Source organism: Aedes aegypti, chromosome 1, assembly GCF_002204515.2.
Source record: "Aedes aegypti strain LVP_AGWG chromosome 1, AaegL5.0 Primary Assembly, whole genome shotgun sequence".
NCBI classification, from domain to species: domain Eukaryota; kingdom Metazoa; phylum Arthropoda; class Insecta; order Diptera; family Culicidae; genus Aedes; species Aedes aegypti.
This window is the reverse complement of record NC_035107.1, coordinates 248,289,088-248,314,381: the sequence shown is the minus strand read 5'-3', so window position 1 is coordinate 248,314,381 and position 25,294 is coordinate 248,289,088. Positions and strand designations below refer to the sequence as shown.

The window sequence follows — 25,294 nt, the reverse complement described above, 5'->3', positions numbered from 1 at the left end:
CAGTTTTTTCTGAGTCCCTGCCGAAAAGTGAGACACTAGGTGAAATTTTTCGAAAAAATAGCAGTTTTTCATTTTAAAAGTTTTCTTCTACAAATATTTTAAACATTTTCGGTTTAGGTGTAGGTTTGATAAGTAGGAGGAGATTGTTCCAATGGTAAGTGATATACAATTTAAAACTATAATGTCAAGCCGAAATTCAAAATTTTAAAACTGCTATTTTTTCGAACAATTTCACCTAGTATCTCACTTTCCGGCAGGGGCTTAGAAAATTTTGAAATTTTGTGTTTACAAAATTGAGCATATTTGTAGTTCTGTGGAGAAAATTTCAACTCGATTGCTTGAAAGGGAACAAAACTACAGCATGTCAAAGTTGAGCATTTTGTATGAAAATCGACATGCGCTGCTATTATTCAGAACAGCACTGTACATCCGTTTGAGCTAAAAACTTAATCGTTTGGTCACTAGCTGGTGGTGACTAGGGTAAAAGCACTATATTTCGACCCATAAAACCAGCATATGAGTGGAAAACTCCCAAAAACCCTGCAAAAAAGCATCAACTAATATTCAAATTTGGCAGTCGAATAGAAAAACATATTATTAGTTCATGTATAACTTCTATTAGATGATATTTTATTGCATTTTTTGTATTTTTATAGATTCATGACTTTATCTTTTGTGCTAGTTTTCGACCCACTGTTTAATTTTTCGACCCATGCATGTGCTAATTTTCGACCTGTACCAGATTGAATCAATATAGCGGGTATATTGTATGAAAAAACTTGAAACTGTTGAATATTCTTCGATGATTTTTCTTTTAGAATTACATTCCAGTGGAAACTTGCCGGAGAATTTTTTTCCCCCTGTTTTGGAGCGTCTTGCTGGGTAGTGCTTTGTGAAGCCCAAGCAGGACAGTTCGGTTTTGCGTCGTCCGATTGATTTAGCTGACGGATTCGCGCGTTTTCGTTGCCGGAGAATTTTTTTCCCCCTGTTTTGGAGCGTCTTGCTGGGTAGTGCTTTGTGAAGCCCAAGCAGGACAGTTCGGTTTTGCGTCGTCCGATTGAGTTAGCTGACGGATTCGCGCGTTTTCGTTGCCGGAGAATTTTTTTCCCCCTGTTTTGGAGCGTCTTGCTGGGTAGTGCTTTGTGAAGCCCAAGCAGGACAGTTCGGTTTTGCGTCGTCCGATTGATTTAGCTGACGGATTCGCGCGTTTTCGTTGCCGGAGAATTTTTTTCCCCCTGTTTTGGAGCGTCTTGCTGGGTAGTGCTTTGTGAAGCCCAAGCAGGACAGTTCGGTTTTGCGTCGTCCGATTGATTTAGCTGACGGATTCGCGCGTTTTCGTTGCCGGAGAATTTTTTCCCCCTGTTTTGGAGCGTCTTGCTGGGTAGTGCTTCGAGAAGCCCAAGCAGGACGGTTCGGTTTTGCGTCGTCCGATAGAGTTTGTTGACGGTTTCGCGCGTGTTTTCGTCGCCGGAGATTTTTTTTTTTTCCCTTTGTTTTGGAGCGTCTTGCTGGGTACGTATTTGGGAAGGCCCAAGCAAGACGGTTTATTTTCGGGACGCCAAGAAGTTTTGCTGTCAGTGTCAGTTTTGTGTTCAGTCGAGAATGGATGGCCAACTGGTGAGTTCGTTTCATGCTTATGATAACACATATTTTCTTGAAAGCGTAACTTTTATGTAATATTAAAACAAACTTTGTATGGTTTGTCACTATAGGTGTCGGCATTATGCTTTTTTCTTATACAATTTGAATATACATATATTTTTCTCTTTTTGACATTATTAAAAATTATCCTTTGAATTGTTCGACATTGTGAATGTTGACGTATTTTCTAAAACTTCTACCATATCGAGACAAAATGCACAGTAATACTCATATGTAATTTTCAAACAAACTATGTATGGTTCGTCACTACAAGTGTCGGCATTATTCCTGTTTCATATAAGTTAAAATATATACATGTAATTTTCAGTTTTCGTCATTAATAAAAACGTCTTTTGAATTGTTCGACATTATAGATGTTGACGTAATTTTTCCAAAAACTTCTCGAGACAAAAATACAAAACTAGCTTTAAATACAAGTCGTATATTTCCCCCTTGTCCATGGATCGCATCACCGACCAGAGGTGACTCCCAGATCTTTTCCTTCCTCACTAATAAACACCCTTCCCGTGGTGATTGTGGAGATGCAGAGGTATTCTCGGTCTCTAGAAGCAACAATCATTACACCCTAACATTCCTTCCCCATCCCAACTGACTGTAAGGACTTGGCCGGCGCCGTTATTGATCAATAATATTAGATCTGCTAAAATTGCACTTCGAGAGTAAGCGGAAACTCCCATCCCTTATTCATTTGGATCGTAGTGCAATTCTTACCAGTTCCGATCAATCACGGAGTAGCAACCATTGACATGTACAGTCAGTTTATGCTATGCTATGCTATGCTATGCTAGAATTACATTCCAGTGGAAACAGTGTATGCTTCCCATTTCCGTAACGAACTTTATGATAAGGCAGCGTCCATAAATGACGTAGCATTTTTTGGCCAATCTTTGACACCCCCGTCCCGTCCGTAACTTATGATAAGGCAGTGTCCATAAATGACGTAGCATTTTTTTTGGCCAATCTTTGACACCCCCGTCCCCCGAGTGTCAGATTGGAAAACAAACCGTGGAAGCAGTATTCAGCAGTTATTCAGTAAAAGTTAATGTATTATTGAACAAGTGAACTAGGCAGTGCATTTCAACTGATTGTATTGTAACTGATCGGTAAAAGTGAATTATAACAGTGCTACTTTATATATTAATTGAATATGTGGTGGGACTCGGTTTTTTTTCCTGTTTTGGAGCGTCTTGCTGGGTAGTGCTTCGTAAAGCCCAAGCAGGACAGTTCGGTTTTTCGTCGTCCGATAGATTTAGCTCACGGTTTCGCGCGTGTTTTCGTCGCTGGAGATTTTTTTTTCTGTTTTGGAGCGTAGTGGGTAGTGCATGAAGCCCAAGCAGGACAGTTCGGTTTTGCGTCGTCCGATAGATTTGGCTCACGGTTTCGCGCATGTTTTCGTCTCCGGAGATTTTTTTCCTGTTTTGGAGCGTCTTGCAGGGTAGTGCTTCGTGAAGCCCAAGCAGGACAGTTTTTACATTCAGAAATGGAATAGTGAAAAGTGAAAAATGAAAAAGTGATTGTTTGATTTGTGTCCTCAGTACTGTTGGTTTTTGGCTGCCCTAAGTTCACCGAACCATCCGGAAGTGACAGGCAGCACATAAATTTAGAGAATCAATCCGGTGAGTTTGTTCCAGTATGATACTTTTTCTTTTGTGAGCCTTCCGGATCGTTTTTGTCCGCGTCGTGGAACTTCTGATCGTTCTGCTTTTCGTATAATTTTGAGCAGAAAACCCTACTGTGTTATACTAGGGTGTTTAGTTCGAACGCGCTTCCTTTCGTTTTTCGATTATCTAAAAATACAGTACCACCCAGTACAGTTTTTCAATGGACACAGTACAGTTTTTCAATAGGCGTGATTTTTTTTTTTACGCGTATCGTTATTTTATACAATCCGATGACCCTGGAGGGATCGGTTTGCTTTTTACTGGTTATTGAGGAAAAATATTACTGCACAATCGACAAGCATTTCGCGAAATACTATTGCTATTGCTATTGTTTTCTCTTTTGATTGCCGGCATTCAAAAGATTAATTTGAAAACGCTTAAACAACAAATATTTATGGTCTATCGCCAGCTTTCTAGGCGAATCCTGACAATATACCTTCCCCAACCTCCAACTCCGTAGCACTTATGAGGGTGTCGCTGAGTCGGTGGCCTCTCATTAAGTAAGTGCTACATCAACATTTCCTTCCCCTATCCCAAGTTACGGTAAAGATGGGCGTGGCCGGGAATAGCGATATTCATGCTTTTAGTATTCTTGTTTATGATTTGAACAAGGTATACTCCCCTGCCTTGTTCTTGAAAGTAGTCAGGATGAGATTATTAAAAAGAAACATGAATGTTGCTAGTATCCAATCTACGAAGTATACCGTAACTACGCTAACGCTAACGCTAACGCTAACGCTAACGCTAATCTTTGACACCCCGCCTATTTTCCCATACCTAATACATGGTTCGTAGCAAAATCGTAGACTCCCCCCTCCCCCCTAAAATGCTCCGTCATTTATGGACAGTCCCTAAGCAGTTCAACAGTTATTATCTGATAGATCTGATAGATATGGAGGGCTCCTGAATACCATAAATACTGGTTTTGTATCCCTGTCACATCCTTTGAAGATATTGAATGTAAAATGTTTCGCCAATAGTCTAATAGTTTGTTTGTGGAATTGCGTGATTAAGTTGTGAACTACGATATCATAATTTAAGAAGAAAATAACCATCATCGTTTTACGTTTTTTTTGCTCAAAATTTAAACAATGTTCAAAGTGTTTTTTTTTTTTCTATTTTGATGATTGCTGATGATTGTATGATGGATTCTTGATCCTTATGTACAACCTGTACGACCAAGGAAAACCGACATTAATGAACACTGATCGATTTTTCTACTATTCAAACAGTTTTACGTGGATCAAACTACATTATATTCTACTGTTGCGATAGGATATAGTACAGCAATGGGATATTGTCATTTAAACATGTAAAACCATTTTGTTTAAAACATTTATTTCATTTCATTATTTAATAGTTCAAGTAAATACTCAAATTCTTCTTTTAGCTCTCGACTTTGACAGCTTTTTTAGGCTTTAACTTTTATTTTATGGGTCATTTCGGTACATTGTTTTCTTTTTTTTCACTACAAATTTTGCTCGAATCGTTTTGCTTCAGTGTGGTCTTGTTTCTTCATTTCAGATTCTCTATTCAACTCATTTCTAAGAATATTGCGAAGAAGAAAGAAAACCTTTAATATGCTCCAACATTGAGTCACGTTTCACTAGCCATCCCCGTCGCTGACTGCCGAATATCAACTCTTCAAATTCGGTCTCCTCCTCCATTGTGGTCGGTCCAGGACGAATAACGGACTGATAGCTATTTCTTCGCCAATCTTGAATTGAATATGTATATGAAATTTCGGAATTCCATAATCGAGTTCTTGTTGACTACCTTAGATGCTGTCTGTACTTTTCTGGACGCTATAATATGTTAATCCATATAATTTTGATAAAATTGAAGCGAGATCAGTATTTTTCTTACCGTTTTGGTTAAAAACCGTTGAAGCAAGAAATTCAACTCCACGAAAGAACAACCACCACTATGAACGATGTTTACTTTTGACGAAGGGTCGAAAACTAAAACACATCACCTGCTGAAATCATGGCATGCTTTTTCGACCGGTCGAAAATTGAAACCTGGTGTTTCAATTTTCGAACAATTTCAAACGCGTAATAAAATTTATTTTCGCTTATAGATGCACACAATTAATTACAATTTGCTTAAATTTTATCAGGTTTCACCAAACTTTATCGATTAGGCATCACTTTGATCAGTTTTTATACTGATTTGAGTCTTTTCAATATGTGACGAATTTTCATCAATGGAAGAAAAAGGACTGATTCAGACACAAGAAAATCAGGATTATCAATTTAGGATTAAAACTCCGTTATATAGATGCATTTTTTATTTGATCATGATAGATATAACAGCAATGGCATACTCCAGTGATTTATAAATGTTTGAAAATTTCAAATAGTATTTAAAATAACGTTTGTTTTATCAATGGGTCGAAAATTAGCACTGGGTCGAAAATTAGATCCCTTACCCTAATTGATTAAATTTTCAGCTTAAAGGGGTGTTCGGTTCTCTAGATTTGTGCTCTTGAAAATTTGAAGTTTGGCTTCGATTCATATTCACCTTAAGAGCTAACATGTGGTGGTCATTGAAATGCGGAATTCTGCTACCAGGCGGTGCTATTGAGCATCGAAATTTTGTTTTGCGGATAACTCAGGATCCTGACCACTTAGAAATATGGCGCTTTCGGCAAAGTTGTTCAGTAGCTCAAGCGCTATCATTATAAAAGCTATTAAATTCAAAATTTTGCTACCAGGTGGCGCTAATGAGCATGAAGCTTTTGTTTTACGGATATCTCACTTATATACTGAGGGTGTATGTTAGTCCCAAGCAGTGATCTGATTGGTTCCTTGTGTAAGTGCAGCTGATCTGGCGATACTGGAGTAGCAACCACGGGCGGCCAATCAAGCTTAAGCTCAATTTTGCTCAAGATTTAACGAAAATCCTGTTTAGGATTCGTGACTTGAACTCCACTAGGACACCACTGCCTAAGATATATTTTGAAATCCTGCCCTGGAATTATGAGTTTGTACTGTTGTCCATTAGTTTATAAGAATCCTGTTCGGAATTTTGTTAGAAGTGTAGCTTGGGTTTTTGTCATCTAAGATTGTGTAAAAATCTACACAGAATTATGTGAGAATTGCTTCCTAGATTTGAAAGTAATTTTAGCTACGATTATTTGAAACCCTGGTCATGATTTTATGAAAATCCTGCCCAAGTTTTCCGTGACATATGCTAATTTTCAAGAGAAAATGGCCTAGTGTAACAATACCCCGTGTTACTGTATGTCGTTAATAATAGCAAATTATGCAGTTTCTAACGGTGGAAGGTCATTTGGCATAAAGCCGTTTGGTATAAAGTCGTTTGGCATAAGGGTCATTTGGCATAAAATCATTTGGTATAATGGTTGTTTGGCATAATGGTCGTTTGGCATAATTAGGCTTAAACCAAGAATTTCTTAAGATGACATTTATTTTTAATGGACGCATGATCTCCTTTTGAGATATGCTGGAAAATATATGATTTTAATCACTATTCCTTCTTTCGATAATAGACGGTGTTTTTGATTTACACTTCGAAAATCAAAATAATTATTGAATCGATAAAAAAAAAAGATTTTCTTTTATGTTCGAGCCCTAAACATTTTAAACGAAAAATAATTTGCTTTCGTATATGGCCTATTTTTGCATCATGCTGCAATAATAGATCTTTGGGATTGCGTCTATCATGTTATTCATACGTGAATAATCCGATAGCCGTGAGCTTTTCAATTATCTTCACACCCAAAGTCTGCTCAGTGGGCCTGGCCATTTTAATATTTGTATTGTATCTTTGATGTGCTGCAAATATTAATGCTGACAAGAAAATATCTGATGAAATTTTGGTATTTCCAGGATGATTTTCAATATTGGCTGTGCAAGCACTTAGATTAGATTAGATTAGATGCTACAATAATAGATCTTTGGATTAGAGCTTTCAATATTTTGCAAATAAAAATTTTCCCTTCATTTACCAAGCAATTTTTATCGAGAGTTACGTCCCAACTGGGACAGAGCTTGATACGCAACGAAATGTTATACAGTACTGACCCGATTTTGTCAGCCCCCGATTTTGTCTGCCCCCGATTTTGTCTACCCCCGATTTTGTCAGCTTTCGGACCCGATTTTGTCAGCCTATTTTAAATTTGTCAAAAAATTGTTATCGTCATGTTTTACTACGTTTACATTAAAATTGATGATGATGTTTGATGTCATGCACGCATGGGCGTAGTCAGAGGGGGCAATGGCAATGCCTTTTATTAAGTGTTATAAATCGATATTAACAATATAAGGGAAAGGCGGGCCCCTGGTAAAAAAAATCTGGCTATGCCCATGTCCATCAACCTCTTAGAAGTCCATGTAACCATGTAACACGTCAAAATTTGAAAAACAGGAACAAAATAAAATGACCCGATTTTGTCAGGTTCCCCATTTTGTCAGCCTAAAATTCATCGAGGGGCTGACAAAATCGGGTCCTTACTGTATAATCGTTCCCTTCATTATTAACTGCGAACTTCCTTTGCCAATTTGCTATTTTCAAATATGTATATCACAGCAAGTCCAAAGATTCTTTATGTTCTGGGATGTAGAGAAAATTATTATTCCGAGAAGATCTTTCACCAGACCCGTCACGTACTTAGTTATGCTCTCTAATGTCTCCAACATTCTTTGACATCCATAGCTCGGCAAATCACTGAACGAGCACTACGCTTGTTGAGTACCTACCAATTTTTGCTATGGGCTCGTTGGCGTTGATCTTCAAGCTTCAAAAATGCCGATATTCATTCTAAATCATTCATTAGGGATCGTGTACAAATTATGTCACGCTCCAAGGGGGGTCCCCTCAAACCAAGCGTGACAAGTCTTACAAAATTTTCGGAGGAAACGTGACACAGGGGGGTCGAAAAAGTTTAAATTTATCGTGACATAATTTGTGTACCTTATGCCATTATGCCGAACGACTTTTTGTCAAACGATTTCATGCCAAACGGGGAACAATCGTTTCTAACAGTATATTCTGCTCTATTGGATAGATTATTCTGTTAATCAACTGACTCCCAGCTTATTTCACTACCATTGATGAGGTCATATGATCTTTTGTCCATATTGAAGTGATGCTGAAAGAGCGTTTGATTCTGTAAGAGGCAAAAAGCCTTTTGATATGAAACATTTCCTGCTTTGAGCTTCGGATGAAGTTCTCTCCATTCTCTTCTCTCTATCGGTCTCTAATATGACGGAATGTAATGGAGGAGGCGCATGATTCTTCATTAAGGTGGATCAAATAACAAAAATTATTGAAAATCCATCTCCATTTTTCTTGCAATCATTATGGTAAAACAGTTTCTGCAAAATTTTCAGTTATATTGGTGAGATTTAATATCTATCATCTGACCCAAAGACGTTACAGGCTGATACAAAAAAAAAAAGATACCTCCAACACGTGTACAACTATCATATCCACATTGACACAAAAATATATCACTAAATCTTATTATTCAAGCTTTTATAAAATAAGTTGCTGAATAAATAAAGTTACCTCGATTTTGTTTGAGGTTTTGCGGAAAAATACTGAAATTTGTAAGTTGTAGAAATCTCTTTTTCTCTCCATTCTATTGTTTTACTCTTTTCAACAGAACTATATTCTCTTCATAAAGATTGTAAAAGATGCATGCTTGGATTTTCAAACTTTTGTAAAATGAGCCGCCCTATTTTTCATATGTCAAAGAAATAGAACATGGAAGCTTAAATACCGTGCGCTGTACATTAAGGCATCTTCCAAATATGGATAGGGCAAAATGGTCCAAAATGTCACTTTAAGGATTTGTGTCGTTTTCTTGTAATAAGATCCACATTTGAAGGCCATTCGAAGTCTTAACATTTCCCAAATGTGAGTTTTTTTACGGTTTTAAATCGTGTCGAAAAGTTGATTAAAAATGGGGGTGGTTCAAAATGACCAAATGGGTGGGGTAAAATGCCATTTTGTATGGAGTTCAAAGAGTTAGCAATCATGCTCCCCCATGAGTTTGCTCTGTGGCATGGAAACGCTTATTGGTTAATAAAGTCAACGGAAAACCTTAATATTTAGGCAAAAAAGTGAAAAGTGTTGAATATCACCGGGAAATTTGGTAAAAATCTATGAGTTTATGTCTATGGATTGTAGCAGCACTTCTTGGGTAAACGTATTTGAACGCCGTTTGGCAAATTATACAGATTGAAACGTTCTAGGAATGATTCAATGAGTCGGGCCATTTTACCCCATCTGTGCGTATTGGGCCATCTTCCCCTAATCGTCGTTTGCCGCTTTGGTTTCGAATACTTGAACATGTAACGGAGGAGGCGCATAATTCTTAATAGGTCAATGCCATGTGATCGATGGATGAAGACTATTGCGCACTTCTAATTACGACAGCTTTTCAAAATTAGGAGAACAATCTAACGTTTTGTCTTAAATTCCAAACATGACTTATATTCCGGATAGTGGCGATTTTAAAGGTAAAATTGATTGTGAGTTTATAATTTTTAAATTAAAAGGACTTGTATAATAAAAGAATTTGAGGATGAACCTGCCTCGGGCTGGCAATCAATCAATAAAACAATTGAATATCCGGTGAAGAAATTTGAGAGGATTTCTTGAGAAATCGTCAGAAAAAGTTGGATGTACGGAATATGAGCCATGTTCGGAATTTAAGACAAAACGGTAGATTGTTCTCCATTTTAGCCCTAGTTTTTGCTGTTTCTATTAACTGAGTTGTACAGTAGTGGATTTCATTTGCCTACATTTACTGCTGTTTTGGATTATTACCACAGTCAGTGAAATTCATCATGATAGCGCAATCAACGACAACTTCCCACATCCCACACACACAATCGACAATAAACGCTGAAGTATTTGTAAACAAATCATCGAAAATCAATCAGCACAGTCTCCAATAGCCGGGACTCCCATAAAGTCACAGCGCTGTGTAAACAACTGCCACCGGAATGCAATATGTAGTAGGTATGTAGGTATCCAACCAGTAAGCCGACCAACCGTAAAGGGGCTCTATTGGCACGTTTCACCAGACGATTTCCCCTAATACTTACTTCCAACATATCTATAAACATTCGGGCCCGGTGAGTGCGGTCATTCAAACAATCGCATTTACTACCGCTGGATGGTTGCCCGAATAATAATTAACAATTAATTTGGTTGAGCTCGTTCAAACACCATGCAACCTACGGTGTACAATAGAGTCTATAATTGATTTATTATTAAATGTTTCAGCAAGGTTGAAACATTTTACTGAAAATAATCCCCTTCCCTTATTATAACAGTAAGTTTTTGGATTTTTTTCTCGATTTTTTTTTGCACAATATGAGAACAGAATAGGAAAATAATAAGTTGAATTGTTTTGTGCGAAAAAACATATGAAAACCATCCAATAAGAATACCAAAAAATCAATTTTTTTGGTCTGAATTAGGTATGGACATTTTTCGAAATGATTTTACAAGATTACATTTCCACCCCCGTTTTTATTGCAAAAATGATTTTTTACAATCAATTCAATTGTATAATACAATAGAATTGATAGCAAATGAATCGAAAGTAAAAACATATCGGTTTATGGGGGATGTGTTGAAAAATATGGTACTGTTACAATAAAACCTAATGTATTTTAATAAAATGTTCACCAGGGTGCCACCTTGATGATGCTTTGCTATACTTTGGTCGGAATGAGCTCGGCTGCTCTTCCTAATAAACATCTGCTGGCACTTGATTGTTTTCCCGTTTTTTTCCTCATTTTAGTCAGCTTTCTGGCAATTCCACGCGGTAATGGGGCTGTTCAGTGCTAATGAGTTTAAACCTCTCACCCACCACAGTGCCAATGTCGATTGGATAGATGGTCTCATTAGACGGGGGTTCGTGGCAAATATGAGATGCCGGCCGGTCGTGTTTTGTTTACTGTCTGCACAGTAACCTAACAGAACAGAGTCAGTTTATGGTGCTGCTTGTTGTTGTGAACTGCGGATGTGACAGCTATCCTATAGTTGGTATTTTTAGACCACCCACCATCGCTTCTCGGGAAAAGGAAATCTAATTTCATGGCGGGTTACATTGTTTTCACACTAACACGTTTTGATTCCTAAGAGAATGTTCAAATATGTTGTTGCTTGACAGCGTAGGTGTGCTCTTGATACCGTAGATCGAGCGCAAATTGATCAGCATTTTAGAAAATTCCTGGTACTGTGAAACCAATTTCGACAAAACAAGCTTGTGTCAATCAATTTACGTAATTGGTTTTTGATAAAACAAACTTCAACATATGTGAAATGACATTAAAAAAAATGTACCAGGCAAATGAACAGCAAAGTTTGTTTGTAGCTGGAATTCCCCAGGTAGAATCTCCAACAATTCGCAGTTTTCAATTAACGATAGCCTACTCAATAATCATACCCATCAGAAGCTTATATTCATGTTTAATTACAAGCTCATTTTCTTACGTCAGGTAACCGTTCGAATCTTTTAATTCCGAATGAAAAAACCCAAGAAATATTATAGGCCAATATTACCGCAGGTAATTTCAGTTACTCCCTTTTAAATTGTCTTTACCTAGAAAATGTACCTACTTAAAGTAACCCGTCTCCCTCTAGTTTTGATTTTTTAACTGAATTGTTGCAATGTTCAGAACCACCACTGTTCGGAATTTTGTTAGAAGTGTAGCTTGGATTTTTGTCATCTAAGATTGTGTAAAAATCTACTCAGAATTATGTGAGAATTGCTGAAAGTAATTTTAGCTACGATTATTTGAAACCCTGGTCATGATTTTATGAAAATCCTGCCCAAGTTTTCCGTGATATATGCTAATTTTCAAGAGTAAATGGCCTAGTGTAACAATACCCCGTGTTACTGTATGTCGTTAATAATAGAAAATTATGCAGTTTCTAACGGTAGAAGGTCATTTGGCATAAAGCCGTTTGGTATAAAGTTGTTTGGCATAAGGGTCATTTGGCATAAAATCATTTGGTATAATGGTTGTTTGGCGTGATGACCGTTTGGAATAACAGTCGTTTGGCATAATGAGGCTTAAACCAAGAATTTCTTAAGATGACATTTATTTTTAACGGACAAACATTTTTGTTTATCGTAATGAGCGACTGGATGAAGCATGTGGTGGATTTGCTATCATCATTCATAGGCGTATAATACATCAACATCAACTCCAAACTGACTTGCGAAAATTGAATCGCAGAGTCAAAATATTTTGTCATTGGTGACTTTAATGTCGAACATCGCTCATGGAATAATACACAAAGCAATCCCAACTGCAGAATTTTATTTGATGAGTGCTCTTCAGGATATTTCTCAGTTCAATACCCTGCTAGCCCTCTAGAAACCCTTCTAGGGGAAGGGGTGGTAAAATGAACACCTTAAGGAAATCATCTTGTTTCTGATAGAAAATCGAGGAATTTGTATAGTTCTATCACACAACATCAAAAATAGGGATGTTATCTATAGCAGCGACATGGATTCAGAATAAAATAGCTAAATTTTCACATATTTTTATCGCAACCAGAAAACGATGGAAATGTTCATTTTACCTGCACTATGTGGGTAAAATGAACAGCGATTGGAGGTAAAATAAACACCATGCAAAAAACGTAAGCAAAACAAAAATTCCTGAAAATTTTCATTGCCTTACCGAAAATACATCCATTAATGATTGTAATCCATTCAAAAAGGATTCTAAAGTTATCAGATTTGACATCATATCATAACGATATTCACCTCACTGAAAAACCTCAAGTCTTTCGAGCTTAAAGTTACGCCAGTTATAATTTTCAAACGTGGTTTTCTAAAATCTTAGTTTTCGTTGATATTTTCACTTCAATTGACCTACGTATCAACTCGAATACTCAGATTTATGCTCTAAATCGTCCGTGCGTGATAAAAAATCATCGAAATTTGTATTTTCTCGGTAAAAGGCACGTTGTTCATTTTACCACCTATGATTGATTAGGTCTTAACCGGCTCTAGTCATCTTTGTAGCCAACTGGTTACTCACGCCGATTTTGATTCTTATCATGTCTCTGTTATAAATATCCCATGTAGCAATTTTTAATCATATCAGCTCCAAATTCAATTATTTTAAGCCGACTGGAATACATATGAAACATACATCGATAGTAATCTTGATGTTAACATTTCTTTGCAAACAAAACATGATATTGACAAGGGGCATTGTAATACCAAAATGTGAAGTAAGATTCGAATCCGTGAGTATAGACAATGATCTTAAATTCTTGATCCGTCTTAAAATCGTGAGGAGAAGGCCATTTTAACGCTCTCGCGATCCTGTACTGAAAACTATATGGCAGGATCTGCAGAAAGATTGTGCGATCCTCAAGGCAGCATTTGAGACCAATATTTTCACATCTGACTGAGTTACCTCAAACTGTCAAACTTATTTGTTTGCTGATGACACAGACCTCTTTGTCAACTCACCTGGAAACATTTTGAACTGCTACGACAAATGATTATAATATGTTGCAAAATGTTAATACAAGCTTAAATTTGACACCCACGTCCTTATAGCTTTATTTAATTTTAAAAAAATGTCCGATCAACTTAAATTCAACCTAAGTACATAGAAATTATTCGAAGAAATAAATAGTTCTACTGTAATTGTTATTGATGTTCAGTATCTTTTCTATTACCAATTTAATAAATAAAAAAAACACTGAAACATGATTTAATGCATTATCCATATTCTAAATTGGGCTCTGCACGTGCTTCCATATGCATTATCAAAATTACTCCAAAACAAGAAACTGACTTTAATTTACAAGAAAATTCATATGACGTCAATTATTTAGAATAATCAATGACGTCCATTATTTGGGAGTAGAGTGAGTCTACTAAAGTGTGACAGTACATGCATCAAGCATTGAAAAAAAGCTCGATAGAGGGTGGAGGCTTCTTTAGGTCTTTCTTTTGAAAAACTATCAATGTTACCACGTTTCACGATACCTAACAATATCGATGCAAGGAAAGGAAGCTAAACCAATGGAGACGCGTGGTTGTTTCTATAACAAACAGTACCTATTTTTAAACAGATTTCATATCCGCCGATGCTCATCTATCATCGAGTCCAGCAACTATAACTGCGTAACTGCCGATGAAAACATGTTCTCTCTACCGCTACAACTGTTTATAAATAAGACTGTTGATAGAGAAAATGAACATTCAGTGTATCGATGGTGTATTGTTTATTTAACCTATATAGAGGACTATCACCATCAGCAGCAGGCATGCACTTCAGTATCAATGTTTGCAACGCATATTCGGAAATCGACGTCGAATCAGTGCAATCAGATAATATCATGCATTTAGAAAATCAATGTAACGGATAATAATAATGCAAATCCATAATTCAAACTGTCTGACCAATGAAATTCAATGTCTAATGTTTGTTTCGCAAGGTGTGGTGCAATCTCGAATGCAAAGCAGCCGAGCCCATATTTTAATTGCCATTTAATTGCAGATCCAGCTGTCCCCGTCACTATGAGGCCGAGGTCGGCCCGGTTTGGGACTTTATCGCGTGCAACCACTACTGAAACGAATCACCCAAACACCATTAGGGCAAGGTGGGGCAAAAGTTCGACCTAAGAGGGAATAATCAAAATTTCTTATGAATGGCAACCAATACCACACAATTGATATTTAATCTATTGGCTACGATTTTGCTGCGCACATTTTCAGTTACATTAGTTCTTCTTCTTCTTGGCATTACGTCCTCACTGGGGCAAAGCCTGCTTCTCAGCTTAGTGTTCTCATGAGCACTTCCATAGTTATTAACCGAGAGCTTTATTTGCCAAAGTTGCCATTTTCTCATTCATTCAGTTACATTAGTTATAGCCGTTTAAAAATCGTGGTGACACTGGTGAGGCAAAAGTTCGCTGGTTAGGCTATTTTATTTAGCTTTTTCCTAAGATAATGTATGGCTCTAACTTTGATGGGCCTAACACATAACTATCCAAATCTCAAACGATTTTTATAATATTTAAAGTGAAAGTCCCGTACTAAAAAATACACTTTTGCCCCACTTCACTCTATATGTAGTGTGGTGCAGTGCGGAGCGAAGCAGTTTGATCTAATCTCATAAATATTGTTTGGCAGAGAAAGGCATTTTCGACTAGGTGGAGCATCTACCTACGTATTGATGCAAGCTACTACTCGGCAGGTCGGTTCACTTTCGAAAACGTTTAAATCTTAGAATACGAGGTGAAAAATTAATCACGGAAATGGCTGAAAGTCTGTTATTTTTTAATGAATTTGCATGCATCTGCTGTTTGCTCGGTCTAAGTGAAAGTATTGTTCAAATGTTACACAATAATACCGGGACAAAGCATAATCTGGAATAGGTGTATGAATACTGTTTTAGAATATCACATCCATGTTCATCGTATGAATTGTTATTGTTAAGCAATAGTAATCCATAAATACAATCAATCCAGAAAGCCTCTGCGGATTGTTTAACCCTTTTTTAAATATTGTGCGCCATTGAAATTATTCTAAATATGTGTATATGTATATACACAGATATTGCAGGACGTCCGAAGTCCAGTCTTCAAATTTGCCTTTGCTTTGCGTTGATTTGATTCATAAAACAACGAGAAAGAGAATGCACGATCCTTATTTTTCAATCCAACAAGGCTTTGATTTGATCCTATCATTTCGGTGAAAATACTGCATCATTTTTCTGAATCATTTGTGACTCATTCAACAAGGTAGACTAAGCTGCAGAGGGATAACAAGCATTGTGGTAGGCCTAGCAACGCACACTGTTTTCTTTTCATCGCGAATTCACGAAGTACGCGTCAAAGGTTTAACAAGTGATAATATTTATCAAAATGGTACACGATGTTGTGTGAACAGAGTTATTATTCAGAATTCAAATCATCTATGGTTGTTGCTCTACGCACTACTATACCTGTTATTGAGTATCAGTTGAATTTGCTCATGTATTTTATATAAACATTAATGTAATCATCTTTTTATTACAGCCACAATCAGTTTCCGTTGTCTTTTCCTACAAAAATGGCATGATATTTTATCAAATATGCATGCTTATGGCATTGACGTCATGATCGAACAAGAACACCACCACTGTAGCGATGTGGGAGGCATGGAACATTTCACGGAGCCCAACTATTATTGCACCGTTCAGAACAAGGCTATATTATACGGACCCTGATCTTCAACACTCTGTTATGCATGACTTCACAATATTTTATCCTATGTTTTGTGGCAATAGAAATGTTCTTGAAATGTCTGAAAAAGATCTACCGAATGAAAAAATCATGGAAAAATTTGTTTTCCCCTTTCTAAGTCCATTTAACCCGACAAACAAATTCCATTATGCCCGGATGGTCAAGTTTGACCATTAACGTTTTTAACATATGAATTTTACATTTTGAACCAAACTTTGTTTTCGTGGATATAGCATATATTTAAACGATTTCTAGTACTCAAAGAAATTATTAGTTTTCACCCAGGTATACTTTTGATCGCAAATCGATTTGCATTCCCGTTTACACCAGCAAAATCAGATGGGACATGGATTCGAACGAATAAGATTCGATACGCCGTAAACAAGAATAAGGGTGATAATCTATGGGAGATATTCTATGCCCAAGAACGTCAAGGAAATCGACAGGATGTTCGAACCCAGCCACCTTCAGCTGAAAACCGTTATTCTACACAGCGATTTTTTCTATGCTAGCAATGGTCTGTCTAGAGTATGGAGTTTGCTTTGAAATGATTTGAATCAATGATGCATTATTTTTGGTCAAGTGAGCACAGGAGCAAATGAATTGAAAAGGCGCGAATCTTACGCGAAGCATTGATATTTCCAAAGCATGCTTTTCAAAAAATCTGTGCAGCAATGATGATCCTTGAAGACTGCCGAAGTCTTGATATGATGGTATTGAAGATCAACGGATTCAATACTGATCAATATGATAATTTGACGGCTATTATCGATTACATGTGTCTAAAGAAACACAAAGAATTGAGAGTAGTTATGAATTGGCTTAATCTGAGATCATACAAACGATTGTGCTACTTTTTCCCGAATGTCGTTTCCCCGAATTTCATTACCCTGAATGCCAGTTTCCCCGAAAAGTGATGTAGTTCAAGAAGATGCAAGAGTAGTCTTTAGTGGCAGTTTTGGCGTAGGAGGATTCGGAGTCTTCTAAGCTGAAACACCGGTGATAGGGTTGGTTCAGCTTAGAAGACTCCGAATCATCCTACGCCAACAAGCTAAAAGAAATTAGGTCCGCACTAGAAAGAACTAGAAAGAACTATAAACAATCAGAAGAAGGAGATATCTGATCATTCTCGACTAAACAAATATTGCCAAAAATGCTGAAGAAGGTAAAACTCGAAAGAACCGCCTAGTTTTTTAGTTTTCAGACCCCCCTACCCCCAGTGGTCATTTGTCCACACAAAAAAAATAAAATTGTATGGACCGTGGTCATTGGCCAGACCCCCCTCCCACCATAAATGTCCACGTGGTTTATGACCCCCCCCCCCTATCAAATATAGATGCGCATATCCGATGACCAGTTCGTTATCACCTTGAAATGCAAAAAGCTTTGACAATTATGAGTACTCAAGTGGACTATTCGGGGAAACGAGGTATTCGGGGAACTGGCGTTCGGGGAAACGACATTCGGGGAAAAGTAGCACAACCCATACTAACAGATCATCAACGTCTGAGCTATCAATATTGACCATATTTTTATGTTCTAGAACTATAAAAAAAAAACGAAAAATTGTAACAAAAATTTCCAATAAAATGTTTTTTTTTGCAATGTTTATACGTAATAGGCTGTTTTTTATAAAGCAAATCTGTAATGAAACGGGCTACTTCCTTGCACTAAACTATGTAGTGTCGCTATTACGGCATTGCAGAATTTGTTCTCATTTGATTTTGAAGCAAGATCAAAGCAAGCTAAGAAAAGTATCATACCTTTATCAAAAATGCTTTGCAAGTTGCAACAACCTTGATTTTTCGATTGTATGACGTTTTCCAGAATCAATTTGCCAGAATTTTTTTTTTTTTTTTTTTTTTTTTTTTAATTTCTTTATTAGTATCATTCCAAACATTACATTCATTATTTCTTATATCTAGGTGTTCTGTGTTATTAGACAACACTATCATCCTAATTTGGTAAAACAAATCTAAGATTTTATTAACATTTTGTTAACAACATATTACATTTCATTTGCCGTAGCAGTTCAGATTTTTTACAGGTGAGTTGATTTCACCTGCTTATAAGAGAAAAAAAAAGTTTTTAATATTCTTAACCTAACTTAACCTAAACATATAACGCATTAATCGTGGCAATAGAAGATTGTAACGATTTTTGCCTGAAATTATTGATTATTTTATTTGACATTTGTTCCAATGTTTCAACATTGGATATCCTATGTAACTCATTGGTACTATACCAGGGAGGAGGGAGCCTCAGAATCATTTTCAAAATTTTATTTTGAATTCTCTGCAGAGCTTTCTTCCTGGTATTACAACAGCTAGTCCATATTGGTACAGCATACAACATGGCTGGCCTGAAAATTTGTTTGAATATCAAAAGCTTGTTCTTAAGACAAAGTTTTGATTTTCTACTAATAAGGGGATAGAGACATTTTACATATTTGTTACATTTGGCTTGAATGCCCTCAATGTGATTTTTGAAAGTTAAATTCTTATCTAGCATGAGTCCTAGATACTTAACTTCATCTGACCAATTTATTGGAACCCCTCTCATCGTGACAACATGTCTACTTGAAGGTTTCAAATAAAGAGCTTTTGGTTTATGTGGGAATATTATTAGTTGAGTTTTGGAAGCATTAGGAGAAATCTTCCATTTTTGCAAGTATGAAGAAAAAATATCCAAACTTTTTTGCAATCGACTACAGATGACACGCAGGCTTCGTCCTTTGGCGGAGAGGCCTGTGTCATCCGCAAACAAAGATTTTTGACATCCCTGAGGTAACTCAGGTAAGTCAGATGTGAAAATATTGTATAATATTGGTCCCAAAATGCTGCCTTGGGGAACACCAGCTCTTACAGGAAGTCTTTCAGATCTGGAGTTCTGATAATTAACCTGAAGTGTACGGTTTGACAGATAACTTTGAATTATTCTAACAATATATGTTGGAAAATTAAAATTTTTCAATTTTACAATCAAACCTTCATGCCAAACACTGTCGAATGCTTTTTCTATGTCTAGAAGAGCAAGACCAGTAGAGTAGCCTTCAGATTTGTTGGAACGGATCAAATTTGTTACACGTAAAAGTTGATGAGTGGTCGAATGTCCATGGCGGAATCCGAACTGTTCATTGGCAAAAATTGAATTCTCGTTGATGTGGGCCATCATTCTGTTCAAAATAACCTTTTCAAAAAGTTTACTGATGGAGGAAAGCAAACTGATTGGACGATAGCTAGAAGCTTCTGCAGGATTTTTGTCTGGTTTTAAAATTGGAACAACCTTAGCATTTTTCCATTTGTCAGGAAAATATGTTAATTGAAAACATTTGTTAAATATATCAACTAAAAATGATAAGCTACTTTCTGGAAGTTTCTTGATGAGGATGTAGAAAATTCCATCATCGCCAGGAGCTTTCATATTTTTGAATTTTTTAATAATAGTACTCACTTCTTCCAAATCAGTCTCCCAGGCATTTTCGAAAACGTTCTCTTGATTGAGAATATTTTCGAACTCCTGAGTAACTTCATTTTCAATTGGACTAGTAAGTCCTAAATTAAAATTGTGCGCACTTTCAAACTGCATAGCAAGTTTTTGAGCTTTTTCGCAATTAGTTAGTAATAATTTGTTTTCCTCTTTCAATGCCGGTATAGGCTTCTGAGGTTTTTTCAAGATTTTAGATAATTTCCAAAAGGGCTTAGAGCCGGGGTCCAATTGAGAAATTTTATTTTCAAAATTTTTGTTTCTTAAATCTGCAAAACGTTTCTTGATTTCTTTCTGCAAATCCTGCCATATAATTTTCATAGCAGGATCACGAGTGCGTTGAAATTGCCTTCTCCTCACGTTTTTAAGACGGATCAAGAGTTTAAGATCATCGTCTATAATCACGGATTCAAATTTTACTTCACATTTTGGAATTGCAATGTTTCTGGCTTCAACAATGGAATTTGTTAAAGTTTCAAGAGCATTGTCAATATCAATTTTAGTTTCTAAAGAAATGTTAACATCAAGATTAGAGTCAACATACGTTTCATATATATTCCAGTCGGCTCGTAAATAATTGAAAGTGGAGCTGATAGGATTGAGAATCGCTTCATGCGATATTTGAAATGTAACAGGGACATGATCAGAATCAAAATCAGCATGAGTAACCAATTGGCTACAAAGATGACTAGAGTCGGTTAAGACCAAGTCAATCGTAGATGGATTTCTAGAAGAGGAAAAACATGTAGGGCTATCAGGGTATTGAATTGAGAAATATCCTGAAGAGCACTCATCAAATAAAATTCTGCCGTTGGAATTACTTTGAGAATTATTCCATGACCGATGTTTGGCATTAAAGTCACCAATGACAAAAAATTTTGACTTATTGCGAGTTAATTTTCGCAAGTCAGTTTGAAGCCAATTAACTTGCTGTCCAGAGCATTGAAAAGGCAAATAGGCAGCTATGAAAGTATATTTACCAAACTGTGTTTCAACAGAAACACCTAAAGTTTCAAAAACTTTAGTTTCAAATGACGAAAACAGTTGATGTTTTATACGCCTATGAATGATGATTGCAACTCCCCCACATGCCCCATCAAGTCGATCATTACGATAAACAAAAAAGTTAGGATCTCTTTTGAGTTTAGATCCAGGTTTTAAATACGTTTCGGTAATAACTGCTATATGCACGTTATTAACCGTAAGAAAATTAAACAGCTCGTCCTCTTTACCATTCAGAGAACGAGCATTCCAATTTAAAATATTTAAATTATTATTTGGATCCATTAGAAAAACGTAATCCAATAACAATTTTATTTGTAAATTTTACACCTACTTGGACTGCTTCAGTCATAGTGGTGGCTTTGAACATTGCATCAATCATTAGATTCAATTGTTCAGTTAGAAAATTAAAATCAGAGGCAGACATATCATCTGATGATTTCCCATTGGAATTTTCGGTAGACGTAGAAGCGGGGTAGGAGTTACCTGTGGCGGTAGGGTTTTTTCCATTTGATTTGAAACAAGTAGAATGGGTACTCATGGAACGAACAGGGGAAGAGTTCAAATTACCTGCTACGATATCGGCAAAGGATTTACCGTGGGTAGATACATTCGAAATTGAAAGATTCGAACGGCTACCCGACGGATTAAAATTTCTTTGTGAATGAGCATGATTATGATCTTCCTGGTGGGTATGATTCCTAATCAAGCGATCGTTAACTGAAAAATGAGCATTGTTCGATACTCTACCAGGCAAATTCCGGAAACGACCGTTATCGTAACGGATATTATCCTTCATCTGCTTGGCACGAGCCTCAACGACTCTTTTGCGTGAAATGCATTCCCAAAAGTTAGCTTTGTGAGGGCCCTTGCAATTGGCGCATTGAAATTTTCTGGTATCTTCTTTCACAGGACAGTCGTCCTTAGCGTGAGAAGAACCTCCGCAAATCATGCATTTAGCATCCATGCGACAATTTTTTGTACCATGACCCCACTTTTGGCACCGACGGCACTGAGTGGGGTTCTGGTAATTTCCTCCAGGTTTCTGGAAATGTTCCCACGTCACACGGACATCGAACATAAGTTTAGCTTTTTCTAAAGCTTTAATATTATTTAGTTCTTTTTTGTTAAAGTGAACTAAATAATATTCTTGAGAAAGCCCTTTCCGAACAATGCCAGATTGGGTTCTCTTTTTCATAATGATTACTTGGACTGGGGAAAATCCAAGTAAATCATTTATTCCATTTTTGATCTCTTCAGGTGACTTATAGTCACTTGAGAGACCTTTCAAGACGACTTTGAACAAACGTTCAGTTTTGTCGTCATAAGTAAAAAATTTGTGCTTCTTCTCTTCAAGATATCTGAGAAGAAGTTCGCGATCTTTAAGAGTTTCCGGCAAAACGCGACAGTCTCCTTTCTTTGCGATTTGGAAGGAAACCTTGATTCCCCTAATGGAGTTCAAGATCTCCTGCCTAAATCCCCCAAATTCGGAACAACTGACCACGATAGGCGGCACTCTTTGCTTCCTCACTTGAATCAAAGAGCCTGGGCTAGAGGCTGCTTCGATTTGGTGTTCGGAAAATTTGTCTAGAGCATCGAACTGATTGCTCATTTCAATACAACTATTCATTTCACCCTTGGAAGAAAGTTCGCATTCCGGGGAAGCGTCCTTTCTTCCATTCTTGCCACGTGTAGTGACAGTTTTAAAACCCACTTTTTTGGAAGGAAGTAGTGAATTCAGAGATTCACCCTTCCTTTTGTTAGTTGTTGATACCATGTTTAGTTAATAAACGAGAAAGACGTGACCTTCGAGAGGTTTTTCCCTAGACGGTGTCCAAGAAGGATTACCACCGCTAGCTTTCGCCAACGGGTCCAACGAAAAATCGAAGGCACGGGTCCAAACAAGGATCGTAAAGGGATCAATAGTAGAAAAAATAGTGCTGAAAAGTACTGTTTAAGTAGCACTGAAAAGTACCGTTTTTAATTTTAGCACTGAAAAGTACTGTTTGTGTAGCACTGAAAAGTACTGTTTTATTGCTTTAGGTAGTTTTTAAGAAAACTTCCAAGAGCAGAGAGAATTCGTGTACGCACAGCACGAAGGTACGATGCGCACTGAATTTGCCAGAATGATTTTTGCCAGAAAACCATTCCCCAGAATGTACCATTCGCCAGAAAGCCATTCCCCAGAATGGACCAGAAAACCATTCCCCAGAATCATTTTTTGTAATTCGTTTTCAACCTTTATATCAATTGATCGACATATTTGTGAAGATGCATCGAAGCCAAACCTCAAATTTTCAAGAGCGCAAATCTAGAGACCCAAACAGCCATTCCAGCTAAAAATTTAATCGATTGGTCACCACCAATGTGTGTGACCAATCGATTAAGTTTTCAGCTCAAACCGCTGGCTGTTCTCGAGGTTTATGCTCTTGAAAATTTGAGGTTTGGCTTCGATGCATCTTCACCTCAAGCATACCGAAATTTTCGATATTTGTCATTTTTGTATCTTGAATATATATAAAACAACGCAACTGATCGATCCGTGTTATTTAGTCTATGTTGTTAAAATCCTTCGCATGAGTGAAAGAAGGGAAAATTATGTTTGAAATATGATCAGTTTAGCACCAATAATCATTGGAACAATATAACTCAAATGACTACCTAATGTTCTTTCGGTAATATATTTAAATACATTATTCAGTCCTTGAAAAGAACGTTAAACTGTTTTACTCTTAATAATAATTTGAACTGAATTATGTATTGTTTTAAAGTAGTTTTACAACATTTGCGATAGGCTGCCGGAAAACTCTTCAATCTTCAGTGTTTACCCTGATTGCTAGTTTTAGCTATCTGGAACCGGAGATATTTTGAAATTCTTAGCAGGACTGCTACGTGGCCATGATTAATGGTGGAAACCAAAAAAACACACATATATTGGTTTCTCATATTCTGTCGCTTGCTCTACGAAACAAGTCGGTAATGAAGATTAATGTTTTCGGAATCACTCGAGTAATCTTCAATGAGAAATTAGATGAAGGTCATGGTAAATATTCCATTATTGAATCACTTTCAATTTAGTTGTTTTTATTTGAGGACATATATTGATTGTCCATTTCCCGATATTTGCATTTTTTTACATAAATCCTTTTTACAGACATTTTTATTGACAGCAGTCCTATATTGATTTTTTTTAGCTGTAATTATTTAAAATTGAGATGACATAACCTTGTTTACATTACTTCCATTCCTTTTGTTAACTGCAGCCAGAAACACACAGTACAATTATAAAGACAAGCCAATGATATAAAGAAGGGTAAATCTCCTATGAAGTATATAAGTCCTTGAATTAGTTAGCCCTAAAGAACAGCCTAATCTTCAAAGAAGGGAAAATCATTAATAGAATGTTGAAAATACAGTCCTATAAGGGGTTGTCCATTAACAACGTGGTCAATTCTTTCGGATTTTTTACCTCCACGGTGTCTTTCGTCCATACACAAATTTAAAAAGAATTGTTTGTATCGTGGTCATTGGCCAGGCCCCCTTCCATCCTCCCATAAATGAACACATGGTTAATGGACGACCCCTAATAGCTTGTATAAAATTGATGACTATTTTAACATTAAAAAAAACAAGTTATTTCTCAGAAACTATGAAAACCTCGGAAATCTATTACACCTTTTTCTTCTTATCTTGTGTTACGTCCCAACTGGGACAGAGCCAAATCTCAGCTTTGTGTTCTTACGAGCACCTCCACAGTTATTAACTGAGAACTTGATCATTTTTGCATGTGTATAACGTATTGCCGATATGAATATGCTCTATGCCCTGGGAAATCGAGAAAATTTTCAATCCAATAAAATCTTCGCCCGGTGGAATTCGAACTCACGTCCATCAGCTTGCTGAATAGCCGCATGTTTACCCCTGCAGCTATCTATATAATAAGTTTATGATATCATTATTAGTTTAAAACATTTTATCAAACAAAAAGCTTAAAAACTTACGTCACAATTATTTTGCATATAATTATGTATCGTACGCTGAAAATCATAATGATTCGAAAGATTTTACACACCTAAATATTGCTACACAAAGCAAAGTAATGTAGTAATATTTTTTCTGGGAGATGGTCTTTCTGGGGAATGACTTTCTGGGGAATGGTCCATTCTGGCAAATGGTTTTCTGGCAAATGATCCATTCTGGCAAATTGATTCTGGCAAACGGCTTTCTGGCAA

The 25,294-nt window shown here is 36.7% G+C and overlaps 1 protein-coding gene across 50 annotated transcripts in view; it reads left to right on the top strand.

Annotated features, from left to right (window-relative positions):
- The window catches only part of LOC5578934 (calcium-activated potassium channel slowpoke), a 226,985-nt gene that overhangs the window by 28,402 nt on the left and 173,289 nt on the right, over positions 1-25,294 (top strand). The gene's annotated exons all lie outside the window — the stretch shown is intronic.